Source organism: Peromyscus californicus, unplaced genomic scaffold (assembly GCF_007827085.1).
Source record: "Peromyscus californicus insignis strain IS unplaced genomic scaffold, ASM782708v3 Scaffold_22__1_contigs__length_63687245, whole genome shotgun sequence".
Classification (NCBI taxonomy): Eukaryota; Metazoa; Chordata; class Mammalia; order Rodentia; family Cricetidae; genus Peromyscus; species Peromyscus californicus.
Genome location: NW_026294525.1, coordinates 45,291,898 through 45,317,113, shown reverse-complemented (window position 1 = coordinate 45,317,113; position 25,216 = coordinate 45,291,898). Strand labels below are relative to the sequence as shown.

At 40.9% G+C, this 25,216-nt stretch overlaps 1 long non-coding RNA gene across 1 annotated transcript in view; it reads left to right on the top strand.

Moving 5' to 3' along the window:
* LOC128118598 (uncharacterized) overlaps window positions 1-24,802 on the top strand; it is a 73,490-nt gene extending 48,688 nt beyond the window's left edge. The window contains exon 4 of the long non-coding RNA XR_008221272.1: window positions 24,282-24,802. This is a non-coding gene — a long non-coding RNA (uncharacterized LOC128118598). The remainder of the gene's footprint in view (window positions 1-24,281) is intronic.
* The last annotated feature ends 414 nt before the right edge of the window (window positions 24,803-25,216 follow it).

Sequence of the window (25,216 nt, the reverse complement as noted above, 5' to 3'; positions counted from 1 at the left end):
AGTGCTAGGAAAGTAACTGAGAAAATCCGTACAATGACTTTTTTATAGGAATATGATAAAGTTCTAAATATGGAACAGATATTAACTTCCCATCGTGGAGCACACAGGCCCACACTTGAATGAACTAAAGGTGCAGTGTGTGTGTGTGTGTGTGTGTGTGTGTGTGTGTGTGTGTGTGTGTGCTTTTTATGTTTGTGACAAATTTTTGAGTCCTAAAAAAAAAGCAACTTAAGTTAATGAATTATTCATGCACTGTATCATATTCGTGCACTGGCCTTTGAAAGAATGAACAGTTTGAGTGGGATTTGGTTAGTTTTCTTTTTCTACAACGGATGCTTCCCTAGAAACCTCTGGAGGAGATTTTTGCCTATTAAGTTTGTGTCTCAAACAGGGCTTCAGCCAACTTTCAACTGTCATACATAGACACTGTCTTAATCTGTTTTGTGCTTCTATAGAAGAATGCTGGATACTAGGCAATTTACAATGAACAATTATTTGTTGGCTCACATTTCTGGAAGCTGAGAAGTCTAGTATCAAAATCCAACACCAGCATCTGGCAAGGTCCTCTGGCTGCATCATCCAATGGCAGATGTTGAAAGGGAACACAAGCCAGGGGCAAACAGGTTTTTATAATGGCACCTGCTCTGCCCATGAAGGTGGAGCCTTCATGTCTAATCATTTCTTACAGGTTTTATCTGTCACTACTGCTGCAGCCATTAAATTTCGGCACAAGATTTGGAGAGGACAACATTCAGAGCACAGTCACTACCTTACAAAATTGTTTTTTTTTCTGGATGTTGCTTTCACATTTTGACACACAGAGGGCAGAACAATGCTCGAATTTCTTTTAGTGAGAGAAGTGTTTACAGTCTGAGAGTGGCTGAGCATCCCATGCTTCTGTAGTAGTTTCATGAGGAGTAACAGACAGCTACATAAAGGGAAGACAAAAATGTTTTTCTTATTCTTTAGTTTTTTATTCCTTGAGATGAGAATATGATTCTATGTATGTATGTATCTATTTATCTACCTACCTATTATCTACCTACCTATCAATCTGTCTATCTATCTATCTATCTATCTATCTATCTATCTATCTATCTATCTATCTATCCATCCATCCATCCATCCATTCATCCATCCATCCATCCATCCATCCATCCAGTGTCTCACTGTGTAACCCTGGATGGCCTGAAACTCACTATATACTCCAGAAACTCATCTACTTCTGTTTCCCAAGTGCTGGTTTTAAAGTCTGTACCTCCTTGCCCAGCTTGAGAACATGTTTTTAAATATCAGTTGCAGGAAATGTGATCTATAAAACTCCAAATATCAAAACACTCAAGCACAACTGTCACCCATTGTGGTAGGTAATAGACTCCAAACAATGTAATTGGTCTAGAAGCAACAACTACCGATTTTATCATGCTACTTAACACTGTGTATGTATTAGTCAGTTTTTCGTCACTATGACAAAATGCTTGATATAAGCAACTTCAAAGAATGAAAGATTTGCTTTGGTTCATAGTTTCAGAGATTCTGTCCCCATGGGCCCATGGTTCTGTTGTTCGGGGACATGATGAGGCAGAGCATCATGACAGTGACTGTGTGGAAGAGCAGAGCTGTTCACCTCATGGGTCAGGAAGTCGAGAGACAGAGATGAAGAATTTGGACAAGCTAGGCCCATCAAAGGCAAGCTCCCAGTGACCTCTCCCTTCAATTAGGCCTTACCTCCTAGCTTCCACCCCCTCTCAGTAATATGGTCCAATTATAAATCCACAAATGTGTTGATCATTGCTTAGGTTATAACCATCATGATCTGACCACTTTCCAGGTGTCTCATCATCTGGGGACCAAGCCTTTGACCCATGAACCTCCTGCAGGGCAGGGAGTTGATCCAAATCATAGAGTTCTTTACCTGTCATAAACTGTAATGTCGCAAGCTATAATTTACCTGTCATAAACTAGAAGTTAGCCAGCTTCAGGTAATAGCGTTCTGTTTTTAGGTATGCGTGTTATGCAACCAGAAATGAGGTAACTGGTGAGTCAGATACTGATGGTTCCATTGCACACTTGAAGGAGAGGGTAGTCAGTGCATGTTGCCAGTTTGAGTGCAATGGGGGCAAAGAGTAGACTGGCAGCCATTTGCCCTCCAGTGGTGAGTGAGAATTAATCCATTCAGGGTGTCAGTTAGACTGACCATCCTCAAGAGGCCAGAGATACCAGAAGAAACCCGTGGATCTGGGGAGTAAGTATGTATTATTATCATCATTTTTTTTTTATTGTCTGATGAGCTTCACAGAGATCAGGGAGACTGATCACGGTGTGACATTGCTGTGATGAAGCACTATGACCAAAGGCAAACTGGGGATGAAAGGATTTGTTTTGCTTCTGCTTCCTGGTAAAGTGGCATCACTGAGGGAAGTCACAGCAGGAACTCAAGCAGGGCAGGAACCTGGAGGCAGGAGCTGATGCAGAGGTTGCGGAAGGGTGTGGCTTATTGGCTTGCTCTCCATGCCTTGCTAAACCTGCTTTCTTATAAAATCCAAGACTACCAGCCCAGGGGTGGCACCACCCACAGTGGACTGGGTTCTCCCATATCAACCATGAACTAAGAGGATGCCCTACAAGCCAGCCTACAGTCTGATTTATGGTGATATTTTCTTAGTTGAGGTTCCCTCCACTCAGATGACTCTCACTTGTGTCAAGCTGTCACCAAAGTAGTCAGGACACTAACAAGAGCAACACAGTGAAAGGTTTAGAGAACAAGGATTCTATTTCCTCAGGAAAGTAACTCTTGCTTTCAACTTGAATAGATCTGGAATCAATTAAGAGACAAGCTGCAGGGCAGATATGTGAGAGATGTCCTTGATCAGGTTAATTAAAATGGGAAACACCACCCTAAAGGTGGGTGGCACCTTCTGGTGGAAGCCCAGATAAGAGGGGGTTGGAGGGAAAAGCTTTACTTTTTGTCTGCTTGCCTTCTGGCCTGCTGGAAAGTTCACCTATTCTGCTGCCTTTTTTTTTGCTGCTATCAAAACTCAGTTTCTTTGGGGTTCCAATGTGGACCAAAGACCAGTGACACTCCAGGAATCCTTCAGGTCATTAGCACCAAGTTGGGGGCCACTGAGCCATCCAGCCTCATGGGTTCTGTAGTTCTCACAGCTACTGGGTTCTCAGTGTCTCCATTGTGAAGACAGCCATTGTCTGGCTACTCAGGTAGTATTGTGTAAGTCAGTCTAATAAATTCCCTTTGTAATATCTATTCATTCTGCCAATTCTGTTCCTTTAGAGCAGGGGTTCTCAACCTGTGGGGGTTGCAGATGAAGTATCATGCATATCAGATGTTTACAATAAAGTTCATAACAATAACACAGTTACAATTATGAAATAGCAATGAAATAATTTTGCAGTTGGGTGTCACCACAACATGAGGAACTATATCAAAGGGTCACAGTATTAGGAAGGTTGAGCCCTAACTAATACAGGAACTAACTATTCACTTGTGTTACTTCTGTTTCATCTAATAGTTACTCACTTGCCCTCATGATCATTTGCTGGCTCTTTTGGATAGATAAAATGCAATGATAACTCATGGCAAATAGACCATGTAAATACTATCACTACCATATAATTTGACTTGGGATATTTTTCTTAAATAGAACCTCAAATTGTTGCTACAGATTTAATTGGCCTTTTAAGATGAATGTCTTTTTTTATTTAAAAGTAATTATTTGTATGGGTGTGATGTGTGTGCATGCCATGGCACCCGTGTGGAGGTCAGAGGACAATTCTCTCCTCTACCTTTTAAGTGGATTCCAGGGATTGAACTCAGGCTATTGGGATTATATGACTAAGCAGCAAGTGTTTTTACCAGGTGAGCCACCTTGGTGTCCTTGGGTTGATTCTCTAGCATTAAAATGTAATTACTCATAGATAATAAAACATCAAAAACTCCAAGTGATTTCTCTGTCTGTCTGTCTGTCTCTCTCTCTCTCTCACACACACACACAGTTCTAAAGTGAGAAAGATTTATTTCCTAACCCTCTACAGTAATTTAATCTTAGTTATGTCAAGTCTTGAGTTTTCTTCACTTGGGATTAGTTATTGGGAGTTCATGAATAACTCAGTGGGGACACAAAGTGTCAGCCATCAAAATATGCCCCTTAACCAGCCCTGAACACACTGGCATAGGAGACAACTTCCTGACTCGAACACCAATAGTGCAGGCACTAAGCTAAAAAGTTAATAAATGGGACCTCGTCAAACTGAAAAGTTTCTGTAAGTCAAATAGCACCGTCAACAGGACAAAATGGCAGCCTACAGAATGGGAAAAAATGTTCACTAACCCCACAGCTGACAAAAGGCTGATCTCCAAAATATATAAAGAACTCAAGAAACTAAACATCAACAACCCAAATAATCCAATTAAAAAATGGGATCCAGATCAAAATAGAGAATTCTCAACAGAAGAATCTCAAATGGCCAAGAAACATTGAAAGAAATGTTCAATATCCTTCACCACCAGAGAAATGAAAATCAAAATGACTCTGAGATTCCATCTTACACCTGTCAGAATGGCTAAGATCAGTAATGTAAGTGACAACTCATCCTGTCAGCTTAAGCAAGGATATGGATCAAGGGGAACACTCCTCCATTGCTGGTGGAGGGCAAACTTGTATAGTCACTATGGGAATCAATAAAGAGATTCCTTAAGAATTTGGGAATCCATCTACCTCAAGACCCAGCTATATAAATCTTGGACATATACCCAAAGGATGCTCTATCATACCACTAAGACCCTTGCTCAACTATGTTCATAGCAGCTTTGTTCATAATAGCCAGAACCTGGAAACAACCTAGAAGTTCCTCAACCAAAAGAATGGATAAAGAAAATGTGGTACATGTATCACTCAACTGTTAAAAACAATGACATCATGAAATTTTCAGGCAAATGGATGGAACTAGAAAAAAATCATCCTGAGTGAGGTAACCCAGACCAGAAAGACAAACATGGTATTCACTCACTTATAAGTGGATATTAGCTGTAAGATAAAGGAGAACCATGCTACAATCCACAGACCCAGAGAAGCTAAGTAACAAGGAGGGCTCAAGGGGGGACACTTGGATCTCTCTGGGAAGGGGAAATAGAATAGATTTTGTGGGTGGACTGGGGACAGGTGGGGATTGAAATAGGAAGGATCAGATGGAGGGGTAGAGGAGGAGAGTACTGATAGAGACAACTGGAAAAGGGGGACATTTCAGGGTGAGGTAGAAACCTACTGTAAGGGAAACTCCCAGAAATCTACAAGGATGATACCATCTAAGACTCCTAGCAATAGGGGTCCATAGCCTGAACTGGTCATCTCCTGTGATCAGGCAAGACTTCCCAGTAGAGGGATTGGAACACCAACCTAGCCACATAACCTTCGACTTACAGTTTGTCCTGCCTACAAGATGTGCTGGGGTAAGGGTGGCACACAAATTGTGGGAATGTTCAATCAATAACTTGTCCAGCCAGAGACACATACTACAAGAGTGAGCCAACTCCTGACACTGCCTGGACCACGAAGACCCAGAGACTGGATGGCCCAGAGACCTAGGATAGAATGAAACACAACTAGCCAAGAAAAAAAAAACTCAACATAATGATGCCTACCAATATTCTGCTATACTCATAGATTGGTGCCTAGCCCAATTGTCATCAAAGAGGCTGCATCAGGCAACTGATGGAAACAGATGCAGAGACCCTCAGGCAAACATCAGGTGGAGCTCAGGGAATCCTGCCGAAGAAGGGAGGAAGGATTGTAGGAGCCAGTGGCGTCAAGAGCACCACAAGAAAACCCACAGAATCAACTAACCTGGGCTCATAGGGCTCACAGAGACTGAACAACAACCAGGGAGCCTGCATGGAACTGACCCAGGCACTCCACATATATGTTACAGTTGTGTAGCTTGATCTTCTTGTGGGACTCCTAACAGAGGGAGCAGGGCCTGTCTCCAACTCTTTTGCTGGCTTTTGGAACCTTATTCCTCATACTGGGTCACCTTGCCCAGCCTTAATACAAGGGGAGTGCTTAGTCTTACTGCAACTTGATATGCCATGTTTTGTTGATATCCATGGTGTAGATGTAACCAACCGTCTTATCAAATAAGAAACACAGAGCCGATTCAGAGAAGAAAGCCAAGAGGTCAGAGCTAAGAGCCTCACCCTTTCTGATTCAGTGATCCTCTTCAGCCAAGAGAGCTCTCTGAAAAGGGGACCTACTTCCTGTGTGTATGTCTTTATAGTCTTTCTGTTCTGTCTTCTCATTGGTTGTAAACCAAACATGTGACTGTCTCGTCACTGCCTGTATGTACCGCCCTCCAGGTCCTTAAAGGCGTGCGCCACCGCCGCCACGCACTTGTTATGGCTCTAATAGCTCTGACCCCCAGACAACTTTATTTATTAACATACAATTAAAATCACATTTCAGTACAAGTAAAATACCACCACACCATGGAAAGCCTGTCCTCTTCCTAATAGAAACAGAGGACGAGTCGGGGGTGGGGGGAGCAGAGAGGAGGTGAGGGGGAAGCTGGGAGGAGACGAGGGAGGGGGAGCTGGGGTTAGGATGTAAAATAAGTTAATAAATCAATGGTAAGAAGACCAATATTGAGTCAATTTGTTGTCAAACCTCATGCCATTATGAAAGATGAAACTGTCACTAATGGTAATGATGACCAATCAAAGAAATGTAGACGCCAAGGAAATGAAGACAAAGAGATGACAGTTTCAGTGGTATTATTGTTAATGGATTTCTGAAGTGTTAGACTTGTTAAGTGGTTAATGATGTTCACAAGCCAAGAACCAACTCCACGTTAATTTTTAACATCACTTTTATGAGGTCATCAACACTGACAGCATGTCTTTGGCCCCATCCCTAAGCATGCTCACGCTCATTTGATGGATTTGCACCATTGGCTTTGTTAGATAATTTACTTTTTTCCCCTCTTATATCAAACTGGAATTTTAAGGCTTTCAAAGGTGTTTGACCTTTTTGCTTTTAGCTCTCTTATCTTTGACACATAGTGAATTCTTAATAAATACTTGTAATTAAAAAAAATGCCCCCTTAATGTAATTTGTAAATTATTGAATGAAAAGTATCCAGCCAAATTTGGCTAATAAAGTTGTTACCTGATACCTACAGACTGGCTGTTAATGCAGTAATAGTAGCACATATATTTTTCGGTCATTTAAGTTGCATAAATAATAAAAAAGGACTACTTGTACATCTGTTGGAAATACTGTCCTGGGTTGGACTGAACATCTCACCAATTAGATGCCTGGCAGAGTGGTACCGTGAGTGGCCTCACCTGGTGAGCTATAGGGCAAACCCGGAAGCAATGAAGCATGGATTTAGACAAACTGCTTCTAAGCCCCTGGGCATCATGAATTGATGCCTGAGTTAGGGCTGGAGCAAAGTTGTCTAGCCTAAGGCTGCCAGGATTTCTTCCAATGAAGGCCTTCTAGTGCAGATATTGATATTGCTTTCAACTGTTGTCCAGCTTTCTCAGGGATACAGTGGCATCATGGAGAGGATATGGCATTTATCAGATTCAGCTTGTGTCCCATTCCCAGAACATACTGCCTATAGTGAACCATGGATATTCTAGGATGTCTATTGTGAGGCAGACATTTTTTTTTATTAAATGTGCAGGATTTCAGAAACAGCAGATTTATAATTTCATGTTTTAATTTAAAGGTAGTCTTGAATAAAACCACAGCCTTTTCATCGCTGTTGTATGTAGTTTATGGTTTACTCAAAGTTGGCTTATTAACCTTTATAGTCAAAGTGGGAATCCACGTTCTAGAGGCAGCTCTTTGAATATATTTATCTAAATCTGCACCAGAGGGTTTGTTAATTGGAGAAATAATGTTGCCAATAATTCATCACCAAAGAAACGAGAAGTGTTCAAAGTACGAAGGGTCTGTTTTGGCATGATTTTATTTGTTCTCATAGGTAGGTTTTATTTACTTATTTTATTATAAAGGGTTCTATAAGGCTGTTTTCATGCACATATATAATGTATTTTCAGCATATCTTCCCTGTGCTGGTTAGTGTTATGTCAACTTGACACAAGCTGGAATCGTTTGAGAAAAGGGACTCCCAATTGAGAAAATCCTTCCATAAGATTGGGCTGTGGGCAAGTCTGGAGTGCATTTTGTTAATTAGTAATTGGTGGGGGAGGGCCCAGCCCATTGTGGGTGGTGTCACCCCTGGGCTGGTGGTTCTGAGTGCTACAGGAAAGCAGGCTGAGCAAACCACAAGGAGCAAGCCAGTGAGCAGAGTTTCTCCATGTCTTTTGCTTCAGTTTAAGCCTCCAGATTCCTGCCCTGAGTTCCTGTTTGACTTCCTTGGATAACAGGTAATAAACGGTAAGATGAAATACCCCCTCCCAGTTGCTTATAGTCATGGCATTTTATATCACAGCAAGAGAAACCATAGGACACTTCCACACCCCACTATCCTTCACCTATTATTCCTCCTCACTCTCCCATAAGTTCATTTGTTTCTCTAGACAATTTCACTTTCTTCCACTACTTTAACACACACACACACACACACACACACACACACACACACACACACACACACACACACACCACACACACGATTTTATGTATTTACAAAGTCTAGAACCTACAAATGAGAGGAAACACAATATTCTTTCTGAGGTTAACTTAATTCACTTAATGTGATTGCCTACAGTTGCATATACAACGTCCTTTTTCTCTATGACTGAACACATTTCTATTGTGCATCTAACTCACATTTTCTTTATTCATCCCTCTGTTGTTGAGTATCTAGGCTAGGTCCATAGCTCAGCTATTGTGAACAGGGCTGCAGCAAACATTGATATGCAAATGTCTCCATGTTACGTTTATGTGGGTAAATACTGGGGAGTGTTATAACTGAGTCACAAACTAGTTATATTTTGTTTTTTTTTTTTTTTTTTTTTAAAGGAACATCCATGTTGATTTCCATGGAGGCTGGACCAGTTTACATTCCCACCAGCACTATATAGGCATTTCGTTTTATCTATATCCTGGCCAGTTCAAACCCTTTACACTAGATTTTGGTATATGTGTTACTCCAGTGAGATTTAGACCAATTACTTTTTGGATTGAGTTTTGGGACACAACTGCACTGAGTTGAAGATTGTTCTCAGTTCTCTTACTGAAAGTCTATTGTGTTCAATGGCACTGAGTGATGAGGGCAGGGAGGGAACCCTTGCTGTGGGCTCCCAGTGACCTTAGTTGTAGCATTGGTGTGTGTTTTTGGGACTGCCTCAGCCTCCTGGGTTCACAGCTCAGCCCTTGCTCTCTTTTCTCAGTGGTGTGTGGGGCTCTTGTTCCTGCTCTTGGATGTGTGGAAGTGCTTCCTCGCAGTTCCACAGTCCTGAGGGACAGGAGCGGGTATGTCATTGTTCAGTGGCTGCTACTGACCTCAACGAGGCTCTGCTTTGTGTTTCAAAGTCATCTGTTGCCAGGCATCACTGCCAGCAAGGTGGTCCACTTAGCTGTTCCTGAAGGGATAGGGGAAGCATTCCTGGCAATTCCCACAGACTTTGCTGGGTCTCTTGTGGCAGGATGCCATACACTCACAGCTGCCAGGTAGCCCATAGGGATCTCACCCGGTTTGGTAAGTTCACTTACAGCCACCATCTTCTGTAGGAATAGAGATTGTATCATCCTGACCATTTTCTCTCACTGAGTCACATGGAAGAGATTTCTAGTCTTCCATCTTACCCAGAATTATTGACAACCTTTTGACTTTACGATGATGCAAAACCCTACCCATATTGTTGTATTTTTCATTTTAAGTATGGTTTGCAACAAATTATAAACAGGATTTGTGTTAGATGGTGTACATGTTCTGAGCATATTTAAAGTAGGCGAGGTTGGGCTCTGTAGTTTGGTAGGTAGGTATATTAAATGCATTTCAAATTACTCAGTGTATGATGATTTTATAAGGATGCAGCCTCATTATAAGTCAAAGAGTGTCAGCACATGGTTGATTAAAAAGACTGAGCAGGCTTTGTGGTGGTGAATACTAACTGTCAACTTGACAGAAATACGTAGGAGAAAAATGAAGCACATCTCTAGGGGTGTCTATTAGGGCATTTCCAGAGATGATCACACCTTGAGGGCTCTTACACAGTGAGCCCACGGATCCCTCGATGGATTCATAATCTGTTGAGAAGGTTGGGAGCTGGTAAAAGGGATGAGGAGGGGTCTCTTGGAGACAGTAGGTCACTGAGTGGTTTCCCAGCAGTTGCAATTGTCCTGGCTGTTTCTTATATTCCTTTTCTTTTTTACTTCCTGGGTGTCAGGATATGAACTGCCCTGTCCACTCTGCTGTCCCTGCCATGATGGATGGAAACCTCTGAAGTTGTGAACCAAAGTGAATCTTTCCATCCTTACATTGTTCTCTCTAGCACAAAAGCATCATCAAATGAACATGTTCATGTTTTCAAGAAGACACAGGAAAGGCCAGCAAATAACTAGCAGGCACCACAGTGTGCTGACATATCGTTTGGAGCTGTGGCATATGGTTCCAGAACAGCATTTAGTAATTTATGTTACTATAATATAGAGGGTGGCAAAGCTTATTCACCCCGCCTTCAGTATATTATTATGCATGTGTTGCAATCTCCTCTTGCACACTTCTCATAGTCAAGGGTGATCTTGGTCAGCTTGGGCTTGTAATAGTTTAGCGGTGGAAAGTGACCTTGGCAGGTCGGAGCCAAGGGGCACCACAGAGTCACACCATGCAACAGAACCCATTTGGTAGGTTAATTGGGGGAAGGTGTAGAGGGTGTGGAGGCCACCTCTGAGGGAGAACAGAAGGAAAGAGAGTGAGGGGTGAGAAGGGCTTGCCTTTAATAAGGGGATATAGCGCATAGGTAGAGTGCTGTACTTGGTGGCTGTGGTAGTCACAGTGTCACATCTTGGTTGCTGCTGCTGACGTGTCCTGCTAGGTCCTTGAGAGCAGGCCAGTGTAAATGCCTGAATGCTAACAATCCTCCCTTTTGTTTATTATAAAAAGACGAGGAAATAGGAAGGGGTAACTGGTGAGGTGGGAATGGGGGTTGCCATGTTCTTTAGACTGCTTCCTGTCTTCTGGGGGTGTCAGCATCTTTGGGGGACCTGAGAAAGCTGGGATGCTGGCCAAGTCCTGGGATAGCTGGCTATTTCACTGCTGTTCAGGCTCTGTGGACCGTCTGGTGCTGGGAAAGCGCAGTTCTAGTTGAAGCAGTCTGTGAGGCTGGACCACTTGGGGCTAGCCACTTTGAATCTGTCAGGGATGCAGATTTTGAGAGGACCTGGCAGGATGCTGGCAGAGCAGAAGATAAAGTTAAGAAGTTTAGTGGGGAATTTTTTCTTAGGTCCTGGTAATTAAGGGAGGGGAGTCTGAAGGTGAGGGAGATCCCACCCTCAGGAACAAACAGTAGGTGGGGAAACAGTAGGCTGTTGATTGACAGCACTTATCTGGGGTCCATTTGATGACCTGTTCAATGTGGATTCAAGTTGACTTCCTGGAACTTATAGGAATTTTGAGTCTACAAAAAGATGTAAGTTTTAGACACATTAGCATTCCCACGGTTTGTAATCTGTACTGAAATCCACATTGTAGAAAAGGCGGTATACTCAAATGCCTTTCCGTCAGAGAGGACCCAAAAATGATTCTGGTTCAAGACATTACGCTTTTTCCTTTATCCAGAAGACTGAGTGTATATAGATTAGACAGATGTTTTTAGCACAATGAGAATAATTTTTAAATCTACAGTTAGAAAAACAAGCAAAGGGAATTTAAAATTTTGAGCTTGTGGCTATGATAATAATAGTGGTACTCTGCCAGAGCTAGGTTAATAGCTTATCAGAATCCCATTGATTAATGTTAAGACTATGAACTTTCGGAGTCTTAATATAACAGTGGCGTAGTGAGGGAAAGAAATCTGAAGCATTTCATTTTTTTATAAACCTCAAATCCTTTTCTTACCACCATGTCAGCTTTTTCAGCTTCAGACCTTTATAACTTGCATTTTACACACCCTAAGTCACTTTCTTAGAACCTAAAATATTCTTAGATTTTCACATCTTAAGCATTCGTATCCTCACATAAACTTTACACCTTAAAACACCTTCTTTCAATCTAATTCACCAGGAGATACAGGTGATTGATTACTGAGGGGGAGTCATTGTAGAGTGAGTTCCTTTCAATAAAGGGGTGGTAAAAAGTTACATGGAGTCTGTTCTGTGAGTTTAATCTCTTTTCTGAATCTGGTGACAAGGTAAACTGTGTCTAGACATAGCAGTTGCTCTAGGAGGGAGAGGGAGACCTGTGTCCTGAGTTTTACACACACAGAGAACCGAGAAGGCAGCTGAAGCCTTGGTTGCTGCTGTGAAACGGACAGGGCTTTCACTAGCCTGGTTGTCAAACACCATCAGAGTTCCGAGAATAATTTTACCCAAGTGAGCAGAAGTGCAGACCAAGCAGCTCCAGAATCTAGTAAAAATGACAGACTTACTTGCTCTCTACCTAGACAGCTATCCCAGCATCCTTCATGGTTGTTGAGGGCAGAGGTCTCAGGGCTGCATCCGTCTTCAGCTGCCAGGCCCAGAAGATCTGACAGACTTTCCTGTGGAGTAGGAACTTGTAGGCGGACCAGCCCACCTTGTCTAGGCAAAGCAGGGAAATCAGTTTTCCAGTTTCCTGTTTTCTACAGTCTGGACAAGGTCTTGGCAGCTGTTGTGGTGATCGGCAGGCTTTTTGTTTTTCTTCCTCAGTGGCTAGTGTTTCCACATTTAAAGCAAGATCCATGTGGAGGTTCTTCTGTGCCCATCCATCATCTTTGGAGGAGACAGGGTGCTGCCAGGAGCTGGCATGTCTCTCTATCACAAAAAGCTTTTTTTTTTTGAGACAGGGTTTCTCTGTGTAGCTTTGCGCCTTTCCTGGGACTCACTTGGTAGCCCAGGCTGGCCTTGAACTCACAGAGATCCGCCTGGCTCTGCCTCCCGAGTGCTGGGATTAAAGGCGTGCGCCACCACCGCCTGGCGCTTTTTTTTTTTAATTAAACATTTAAAATGCCATATTTTCAGATCTCTGAAGCATTTGAGGACTATTACGTACATCTGAATAGACAAACTGCTTGTTTTTAGTTACTTGTTTTAAGCTTAACTTTGAAAACATATACAGGGGACTAAATCAAGCTTATCCCTGTAATTAATTATGTTAGTACTTAGCATGACTACAATTAAAAAACTTGATTATTTATAAGATGGCTAACGATTGAATTGTGTTCCTTAACAGTCTACAATAAGTTAGCAGCTTTCATAAGACTAGGGCTTTACACTTCATTCCTGTCAGGTTTAGCCTTAAAAATAATGATTTTGAATTGAAGCTCTTGTAATATCCAAATAAAACTTTTAAGTTATAGATAATGAGTCCAGTAAAGAAACCAAAACAGCCATTCCATGGGTGAAAGCAGAACAAGTTTGTTCCTATCTGGTAAGGCTGTCTCCTGAGAAGGCAAGGAAAAGTGACAGGGGAAAGATCCCAGGACCAAATTGGAAGAGAAGAAAGGGGGCTTGTGAGTTGGGGTGTGGTCTATGAGCAGGGACTGAGGGAGCCTGGAGGTCAGTACTGCCCTTGACAAGTCACAGAAGCCTCTGCCCAAATACTCAACCCTGGGAAAAGGACCCTCTCAGGGGACCAGAAACTCCAATATAGAATATATATCTTATCTATCAAACACCTTATTTATCAAACATATGTTCACATTTATCAAAATTCTCTAGAAGCTTGGTGTTGAACATTTGACAAAGATGTAAGTACTTAGGCATAAATCTCTAAGTCAGCTTTTTTTAATCTGAATAGACCTTTATAATCTTAAATTTTTAATCACCATATAGAGTATATTCTAAATCAGAGTTGAATCATATATACAGTATGTTGTAACAAATCTAACCTTATATTTTTATGATCATACAAAAGTCCATACCAACCCAAAATATTTGAGACTTGTTGCTTTTTTAGTCTAAGAGGAGATACAATGAACAGAGAGCTCATTAGGACTAAGAAGTGTCACATGATATGTACTCTTTAACCTTAGTAAAGATGCCAAAGATGCCAGCCATGTGGCCACCTACATCATGATGAGGTCACCAGCCAAGATAGAGGAGAGCCATGTGGTTTAAAGTTGCTGTTTAAAACATGTTTTCCTAAACAATAGTTACATGCACATATATGCAAAGTTGAATCCAAGTTACATACACATACACCAGAGTTAAATCCAGCTTATATTCTCACATATAGAGTTAAATCCAAATCATGTATGTACACACACACACACACACACACACACACACACACACACACACACACACTGTATGTAATAACAATTAATAAAAAAAGAGGCCATGTACTTGAAAGAAAGTAAGGAGGGTGTATGGGAAGGTTTGGAGAGAAGAAAGGGATGAGGGCAATGTTATAATTGTGTTATAAGATCAAAAAGAAAAAGTAGAATCACAGAAGCAATTAATGAAGGCGAGTAGAATCAGTGCTGGGACAATACGAGGGGAGTGGACAAATGTGAAATGTGCATGAAAAGAAGGCTGGGGTGACAAACAAGGATGACCATGTAAGAGAGTAACCAGACATGGGGTAGACAGGAGAGTCAAGGAGCCATAAAGGATCAGGATGACTCTCTAGCAAGAGTCAAGTGGAACAAAGCCTGAGAAAAGGTATTACCATTGGATGAAGCTATATGGTCACATTATGTTCTTTCAATGAATGCAGAGAGAATTTAGAAAATGCATTTTGATCTCCTAGCAAGGCTGTCTGTAGATGTAACCAACCGTATTATTAAATAAGAAACACAGAACCAATGCAAAGAAGAAAGCCAAGAGGTCAGAGCTAAGAGCTAAAACCTTACCCTTCCTCCTGCGGTGGTCCTACCTCTCTGAAAGAGAGCTACTTCCTGTGTTAAAGTCTTTATATAGACTTTCTGTTCTGCCTTCTCATTGGTTGTAAACCCAACCACATGACTGCCTCATCACTGCCTGTCTGTATAGACCTCCAGGTCTGCTATAGTTGGTATTGAGATTAAAGGCGTGTGTATCCAATGCTGGCTGTATCCCTGAACACACAAAGATTTACCTAGCTCTGCCTACCAAATGCTGGGATTACAAGCATACGCCACCACCGCCCAGCTTTCCTATGGCTTGCTAATAGCTCTGACCCCCGGGCAACTTTATTTATTAACATACAAATAACATTTTAATATAAATAAAATATCACCATATTTCCCCTTTTCTATTTTAATAAAAAAGGAAAAAGCTTATAACTAACATAAGAAAAACTATATATAAAAGTACAGTAACTATATACAATATATACAAGTAATAAATACCTAAACAATGTCTAGTCCATTTGTATTTGACAAATTCAGAGAAAATAATTCCATTATCTATCCCATTTTGGTAAGTCCCATACAGTTAGAAATATACATATAGCATTTTCTAACAGCTGTCCTTGGTTCCATCTTTTGCTTCCTGCATAATGTGCCGTTTGCACTTTAATTCCTAGCTTTTATTGAGCCCTTCCTTCTTTTTGTTAGCCATCATTCCAATTTAAAAAGACGCTTTCTTTTCTGTAACACCAAGTATTTATTCTTCCACCCTAGCCAGAGTCTCATTATTTTGTTCCTTGGCCCATACTTATCACAAGACTTTGAGAACGTACACGAAGACTGCTTCTGACTTTACATTTTATACATTTACATTTGTACTTTGTATACTATATATTTTATTGTTCATTTTCTTACAGTTATTTTACAATGGTTGTTATTATTTGACCTAATGTTGCTTCTTGCATATCTTGAAGCTGTTACAGATCTGTTGCCTTTTCCAGCCCAAGTTGTGAAGTTCAGAACTGACTACAAAGACTGTCATTCCTCCCTTGACCTTGAGCAAGTTGTTTATATATAATTCCTATTTTTTTCTAGGGTGTGTCCCAATATTAGCATTCTAGCTTTGATGTTGGAATGCTTATTTTCTTGAGAATTTCATATATGAGTATTGTATTTCCATAACTCTCACTCCTCCTCCCCATCCCATCTCCTTCTGTGACCCCCCAACCCACACTTGCTCTCAGATCACGACCTCTTCTTAAATTATTATTGTTGCACACACACACACACACACACACACACACACACACACACACACACACGGATGCACATACACCTTGATTTGACAGCAGGGATACCTGCAGTAGTGTTCATTCTCTTCAAGTTGCATTGGCTTTTCAGGGTCTTTTGTACTTCCATAAGAATTTCAGGGTTTTTTTTTCTAGTTTTATGAAGAGTGCTATTGATGGGGATTGTGTGAAATCTAATACTTATAGTTACATAGGTATTTTTCATAACATGATTCCTGCTAATCCATGAGCATGGGAGATCTTTCTATTTTCTTTAATTTCTTTTTTCAGTGTCTTCAAGTTTTCAGTGTAGCAGTCTTTCACTTCTTGGTTAGGTTTAGCAAATTTTATTTGCTTTTGAAGCTAACATGAACAGGATTCCCCCTCATTTCTTTCTAGGAAAGTTTATTATTGGCATGTAGGAAGGTTAATGATTTTGTATCTTGATACTTTGCTGAAAATATGTATCTGTTACAGTTTTCTGGTGGAGTCCTTAAGTCTTTAAGGTACAGGATCATGCTGTCTGTGATTAAGGATAATTTGACTCTTTCTTTCTATGTATATCCCCCTTATTTCTTTTTCTTATCTCATTGCTTTAGCTAAATTTCAAGTACTTTACTGAATAAGAATGATGAGAGAGGGTATCCATGTCTCTCTTGATTTTATAGGAAATGCTTTGAGTTTTTCCCCATTTGATGTAATGTCGCCCACAGGCTTGTCTAAATGCATGGGGAGGGAAAACCCATATTGGTCGAAAATATGATGAAGTAAAAATATTGCTAAAGTGTAGAAAAAAGAGGGAAATATGGTAAATTAATAAAAACATGAAGTATGGAAGCAACTTCTTTCTTGTTCTTTGGAACTTGGATACCTTCCAGTTGGGAGACAGTGGACTTGAGGATGGTAGTCTTTCCTATGATTTATGCTGATGTTGAACTTGTTCTGTATAGACCGTGTTAGGTGTGGTTTTCCTTTAGAATGAAGGGGTTTATTAAGTATATAGCAAGTAGAATAAACCCAACAAAGCAGCAAGCAGTGGACAAATAGCTGAGCAGGCACTTATATTGTCTAGAAGGAAGGATGAGAGAAACCCCAATGAAAACTGTGGTGGTATTGTGTTCCCCAAAATATTGTGCACCCCAATAAATTTATCTGGGGTCAGAGAACAGACAGCCACTAGATACAAAGGCTAGAAAATGGTGGCACTCACACCTTTAATCCTAGCATTCCAGAGGCAGAAATCCATCTGGATCTCTGTGAGTTCAAGGCCACATTGGAAAGAGCCAGGCATGGTGACACACACCTTTAATCCCAAGAAGTGAGCCTTTAATCCCAGGGAGTGATGGCAGAAAGGCAAGATATATAAGGCGTGAAGACCAGGAACTAGAAACATTTGGCTGGTTAAGCGTTCAGGATTTCGAACAGCAGTTCAGCTGAGAGCCATTGGGATGAGGACACAGAAGCTTCCAGTCTGAGGAAACAGGACCATCTTAGAAGTTGGCCAGGTGAGGTTAACTGTGGCTTGTTCTGTCTCTCTGATTTTCCAGTGTTCAACCCAATACCTGGCTCAGGTTTGATTTTATTAATAAGAACTTTTAAGATTCCTGCTACAGAAAACAGTCAGCTGGAAGCTCTGATGGACAGTTTCCCGGGAAGGACGTCTTCCCCACAGGTGAGACTCCCAGTTAGTCATTCTCATGACAGGCATGTTTGAATTACAGGACAAACAGTAACTGAGTCTGAGCTTGTGAGATGGTGCCACATAGTCCTGGGGAAGCTTTACCGTCCATCTGCTCTCAAACACAGTGTTGCACTCTTAGGCTGTGTTTGCTTGTCTCCTTTCTCTTTGTAACAGGACCAGGGACCAGACCATCCTTGGACAAGTGGTCTTAGAGGATATTGGAGCAGATCATGCAAACCTTAAAACAAAATTGTTTTAAAATAAGATATCTCGGATTCGTAGATTTTTGTAAAATAAAGATGGCCTTTGTGCTAATTCTGCCAGGATCACCCCACAACACTCCATCCAGTCAGTTGCCTTGATGGTCAGTGGAATAAGTTGTTTTTTCCTCATGCATAGAGTTATGAATAAGCACAGGATTTTAGCTGTAATGTTCAACACACAAGCAAGAGTAAGAGGGAGGTCAGAAACTGTTGGTATATTTACATACTGTCTTGTGTTTATTTCCTAAGGGAATGTAAATATCTCACAGGGAAAATAGCAAAAAGCAACAGGTTCATTCTCTTCCCAACACAGTCAAAAGGAGCATCTTTTCCCCCCCCCAAAGACTTTGTGTTCATGTTTGAGTCAAGTTATGAGAAAGACTAAGCCTTCAATTGTCTGAGAAAAAAAATTGTAAGAAATGAGGATAAAAATAACCCAATAGTTTCTGTTGCTGACTTTCATAAACCTTTAGAAACAAATAATAACAAGAGGAAATAAAGCCTCCTGGGTGGTATTTTTAACACAATATGATTTAGCTTGAAGTGATGTATTTCAGATTCATAAAGAATAATAATATAAAGAACAGGATGGAATCCTTGAGGACTTCTCCTTCCTTCCCCGAGTTATTTTGAGGCTGTTTTTGTTTGCTAGTAGAAGGCTGACTGTCAAGGGATGATCCTGCCCTCTAGGTCTTGATGTAAGATGACGCTGTTCCGAAACAGAGACTTTATGACTGAAAAGCAGATCTCTTCCTTTTCTACTTACAAATATAAGGTATCAGTCGCTGCGATTTTTGCCTACACAAGCTCTGCCAACAAATGAATTCAACCTTATCAATAAAACCAGGAAAAGTATAATACCCATTGTTAGATTCATTTTCATTCAGCCAATAATTTTCTCTGATTAAGAGCCCTGTATGTGCCAGACACTGTTCTAACCATAGTAACACAAACTTCCCTGAATCCAAGAAGCCAGTTGGGGAAAAAAAACTAGTAAAGACATAACTACATGCTTAAGTACCTAGAATAGTGACTGATAGATATCAGGCATGAATAGCTTCTGAAACCACTGTGGTTTGTTTTTTTGTTTTTTGTTTTTTTTTTAAAAGTAAAATTAGTATAAAATGTGGTAGACAGAGTAACGACACTCACAGATGTCTCTGTCTTGACCCGAAGAGCCTACTATTGGTACTTGACAAGGGTGATTCAGGTCACAGAAGAATCAAGATGCCGTATCAACGGGCCTTAAAATAAGAGAATTACCTGGGATCATCTGGATGCATTCACTGTAACTGCACGGTTCTTTTTAATAAGAACAAGGCAGCCAGTGTCAGAATGATGCACTGTAAGGAAGACTGGACTGGTTTTGAAGAGAAAATAGGCACATAAGCACTCCTAGAAATATGGGAATCCTCAGGAACTAGAAAGAGCAAAAACTGCGTTTTCCTTGAGAGGCTCCGGAGGGGATCAGAACTGTTGGCTCTTGTACTTTAACCCAGTGAGACCCATTTTAGACCTCCGATATCTGGAACCTAACATAATATGCTTGTTATTTTAAGCCAGTAAATATGTTTCATGGCAGTGGAAAAGTAACGCATATAGTAGAATATATAGACCTTAAATGTATAGTTTGTTAAGTCTTAGCAAACGTCACCCAGGGAGCCAACCAACTTACAGGTGTTTGCAATCCACTGAAAGTTCTTTCACTGACCCCTTCTGTTCAAAGCTCTTTTTCCCCAAAGGAGATAATCATGGTGCCAATTTCTATCTACTTTTGTCTGTGTTTTACCTTAATACACACAAAATCATATTCTTTCTTGTGGGGAAAAAAAAACCCTTACTTTTTTTTTTTGTTTTCAACAAACCGACTTTGAGACTAATCCAAATCTATTCTAGTAGTTGTTCCGTCCTTTCTCTTGCATGATACTTTGCTTTTAAAAATACACTGCTAGGTCACATCAGGACCATGCCTTGCATGCCTTTTCTCTCATAATCTGTCAGTCGGAGGAGTGACAGCGCTAACCCAGATTCAGACTGATGGAGAAGCACTTCTCCTGGATGTAGTTGGTAAAGACTCTGTTATGAACTAAATTGTGTTCTCACCTCCCACACCCCAGAGGTCCCCCTATGGTTCTAGTGTTCCAGAATGTGATGGTATTTGGAATCATGACCCTTAAAAAATTAAGGTAAAATCAGGTCATAAGGGTGACTTCCAATTCAATACATCTTTCGATTTCAATTCAATATATAATAGGAACAATGTATAATGTTCCTATTAAGTTGTGAGAATTTCATACAACATATTTTGCTCATATTTACCCCTCCTCCTAACTTCTCTTACATCCACTCTCACCCCCCTAGCTCCCATCACTTTGTGTACTTTTTTTTTTTAACGGTAACCCATTGAGTCCTATTTATGCTGCCCCCACACTCCTAACTGTGAAGCCATCTACTGGAGCCCAGCGGCCCTCCCAGGAGCCACACCCTTAAAGAAAATTGACTTTCCTCCCCTCGAGAAACCATCAGCTCTCCATAGCTCTTCAGTTACTGGGGAGGGGGGATCCTTAGGAGTCTCTTCCTCTTCCATGCTGGAACGTTATCTGGCTTGATCTTGTGCAGACAATTACAGCTGCTTGCATCATGAGTCATGATTACATCAGTCCTATCGTGTCCAGATGACAGTTCTGCTCTAGGTCTTCCAGACCACTGGCTCTTCCGGTCTTCCTGCTTCTTTTCTGTGACGGTCCCTGAGCCTTTGGGGTGTGTGTATGATACTGAGGTTCCTTTTGTGGCTGAGCATTCAACTCTCTGCACTTTGACAAGTTCTGAGTTTCTACATTAGCCATCTCCATTATACAATAAACCTTCCTTGATGAGGTCTGAGGGCCCCACTAATATATGGATATAGAGATAGGAATTCAGAAGGCAGTTTGTCTGTTTAGCAGAATTATAGTAGGTTTATTCCTGGAGCCTGTGAGCTCACCAACCCTGGATTCTTGGCCAGATTTACAGTACCATGCGTGTGTTTCCTCCTATGGAAGAAGCCTTAAATTCAATCAGAAATGCTGGTTACCCCCATAGCATTCATAGCACAATTATACCCATGGGCATGTCCTCTCAGTCATTGCCGTAGCTCACAGGGTTCATAGCTGGGTAAGACTGTTGGTGACTTTTTAGCCCCCTCACCCTGTATAGTACTTTTCAGGAATATGCAAGCCAGCCAGAGAGGAGGAAGCTTTCTGGTTAGTACACTTGATTTTTCCCTGTCCTGTATTCAGTGCGTGTGTTCAGCAATAGAGTTCCGGTGGACAACTAAACACTGTGGCAACAGAATGTATTGTTTTGGGGACTCTGGAATACTTTTAACCAACAACTTGATGGGAAACATCTCACGTCTGGCACTGGACTCTTTATTTGGCAATCTGTGGCTTCTGGAAGGAGCATTATCCCATGTAGAGTAACCCCAAGTGCTCTCTCTCTCTCTCTCTCTCTCTCTCTCTCTCTCTCTCTTTCTCTCTCTCTCTCTCTCTCTCTCTCTCTCTCTCTCTCTCTGTGTGTTTAGAAAGCTTATAAAATAGTTTCAGTATGACTTTTTGAAATATTAATGTTACTATCTATCACTCTACTCTTTCCTCTGCCATACCCTTCCATCTCTCTCCACATCTAAACCTCTTTCCTGTAGTTGGATTTCTTTTTTTACTCTTTGCTCTTTGGGGGGCCTGCCACCCAGCTCCCAAATAATTACACAGAGGCTTATTCTTATTTACACATGCCTGGCCTTAGCTTGGCTTGTTTCTAGCTAGCTTTTCTTAAATTATCCCATCTACCCTTTGCTTCTGGGCTCTTATCTTTCTCTATTCTATATATCTCTCTTTACTTCTTACTCCATGGCTTGCTGTATAGCTGGGTGGCTGGCCCCTGGTGTCCTCCTTGCCTCCTTTTCTCATTCCTTATCTTTTCTTCCCAGATTTCCCCTCCTATTTATTCTCTTTGCCTGCCAGCCCCGCCTATCCTTTCTCCTGCCTCACTATTGGCCATTCAGCTCTTTATTAAACCAATCAGATGTTTTAGACAGGCAAAGTAACACAGCTTCTCAGAGTTAAACAAATGCAACATAAAAGAATGCAACACATCTTTGCATAATTAATCAAATATTCCACAGCATAAAAAAGTAACACATCTTTAACTAATATTCTACAATACTTTCCCTGTATTCTTCCCTTCTTCATATCATCTATGTGCTAGTATCCTCCCTCAAGAGTCCCCCAAGAGTCCCTTTCTAGCTTCCTGGATTCTATAGGTGCTGTAAATTAAACACACAAATCAAAAGGTTTGATGCTTAAGATCCTCATATAAATGGGAGCATTTTTCTGGCTCTGGGTTGATTCAGTCAGGGTAATGTTTTCCTGCACCACCCATCAGTATGCTTTTAAAGATGTGATGTTAGAAAAGATACACAAAAGGAAGACCTATGGAAGACACAGAACAAAGACGGTGACCTAAGAATTAGGACAAGAGGCCTCAGAATGAAGCCAACAATGACATCATGAGTTTAGATATTTATCTTCCAGAGCTATGAAGAAATTGATTCTTGTTCTTTAATTCACCCAGTCTGTGGTATTTGCAGCAGCCCAAGTGAAGGGATGCAGACCCATTGTAGAGACCCACATTCTGTGCCTGCAGCTGGGTGTGTGGGTCAGGCCTGATGCCCACGGAGGCTGAGGCAGGAGGATCAATACAAGTCTGGGGCTGGCCTGACCTACACAGTGAGTGTCTGGGCTGCAGGTTAGACCTTGCCCCAAAAACCTTAAAGATCTTTATTTTCTGTTTGTCCCATGTATTTTGTTTTGTGTTGTTTTTTTTTTTTTTAAGACTTTTGCTCTTCTTTTCTCTTTCCTGTTTTCTTTTGGCTCAATTGATTACATTTTACAAGTTTCTCTCTTTCTCCTCTCTCTGTCTCTCTCATTTTTTCCCTTTCAGTTCTAATTCTCTCCTATTTCTTTAGGATTGTTCTAAGGACGATGTTATGTGCTTTTCATTTACCACAACCTACATAGAATCAGCATTACATTAAACTAATATTTAAGACACTTAATGGAAATATATTTTCCATTCTTTCCATATTTCTCTCATATATTGTAAAGATTATAATATAGCATTACCATTGTTTATAAACAGTTATATCTGTTACTTTCATGTCAGGGGACAAAATATCTGATAGAAACCACTTCAAGGGGGCAAGTTTACTTTTGTCTCAAGGTCCTAGAGGCTTCATTCTGTTGTGCAGGAGTAGACAGGAGAATTAATGGTGGCAAAGCATATGGAGGAGTCTCCTTAGATATTGGAACAGAGTGTGAGGCCAGAACCAGGGACCAAGTTGTATCGTTCAAATGCCTGCTTCTCGTCTCCTGTTTTGATTAGCCGAGTCGCTCCAAGGGTTCCTTTCTCAATCTCCCAAACCATGAACATGTGGTGAACGTTCCAGATTCAAACCATAGCAATAGCAATTGTCTTAAGACACAAAGAAAGCAGACCTTTTTACCTACCCACCCTTGTACCTAAAACTTTGGGACATTTTTCTTTTTTTTTTCCTTCAGATTTAATGTTCTGTGGAACATTTGTTTTTAACCCAAAGGATTTCCTTTAGTACTTCTTAAAATAACTGACTGCCAATTTTTTTTCTTAGTTTTTACCACCAGATTGAATTATAAGCTGATAGGTTTTAATTTTTTTTTCATTGTTTGAGATGGGGTTTCTCTGTGTGTATCTCTGGATATCCTGGAACTTGCTTTGTAGAGCAGTCTGGCCCCGAACTAACAGAGATCCACCTCCATGTGTCTCCTGAGTGCTGGGATTAAAGGTGTGCACCACTACTGCCTGGCTGAGATTTTTTTTTTATTCTTAAAAGTTTATTTTATTTTCAATTATATATATATATATATATATATATATATATATATATATATATATATATATATAATTACTACCACTTTGCTGGACTAGAATAATTCTTAACTACAATCTAAATCTTATTCTTATATACACAAGTAAAGGCAGCTATCACCCCACCTCACAGAAACTTCTCTTTACAGCAAATGGAGACACTATAGAAAACCGCAGCTGGACCCACCACCAGTTGGATACATCTGCTTCACAGTTCCTGCATCTACGGCTCAGAGAACATTTCAGAAGAGGGGGGTGGAAAGATTGTAAGGACTGGAATTCCAGGAAGTGTGCTGTAAGACAGTCTCCCTTAGAGATGGCTGCATAAACAAGACCCGAACAGTGGCAATTATCCATAGACACGCTGATGCAGAAGGGAGAAGATCTCACTGGGTCCTTCCCACCCCTAGACAAGGAACTATAGGAAACTGATGACTGCTGGGAGAGGAAGAATTAACATCTGCCAGGGATGAGCCCCCTAATTAGTTGTCCAATACAGAATGGTCAGCCCTGAAATGACATATGCACAAGCAATGAAATAAACTCAGTATGCTGTATTTATATATCAGTGTACATGTGCACATCGTGGTAATAATCAGAAAGAAGACGATATCAATTTGAGAGGGGGACATGGAAGAAGCTGGAGGGAGGGGACTTGGGAAGGGATGGAAGGAGGAAAAGGAAGGGGAAAAGTGATGTACTTTATTTTAATTAAAAATGTATTAATATATGTAAATAAATATAATATAAAAATAAAGTGTTTTATTTTAATTTACATGTATATGTGATTTTTATGTGGGGATAGGTACACATAAGGGCAGGTGCCCACAGAGGCCAGAAGAGGGTGCTGGATCCTCTGGAGCTGGAGTTACAGGTGGTTGTGAGTGATCTGATAGGAGTATGGCAAACAGAACTCTGCTCTTCTGCATGAGTGGTACGTGCTCTGAGTTGCTAAGCCCTTTCTTCAGCCCCAATTTTTCTTGTCTTTAATGGCCACATCACGTCTCCTACACTTCCTTGCAAATTCATAGGTTGAAATCCTAACTGCTAGCACCCCATTGTGTGACCTTACTGGTACACAGGG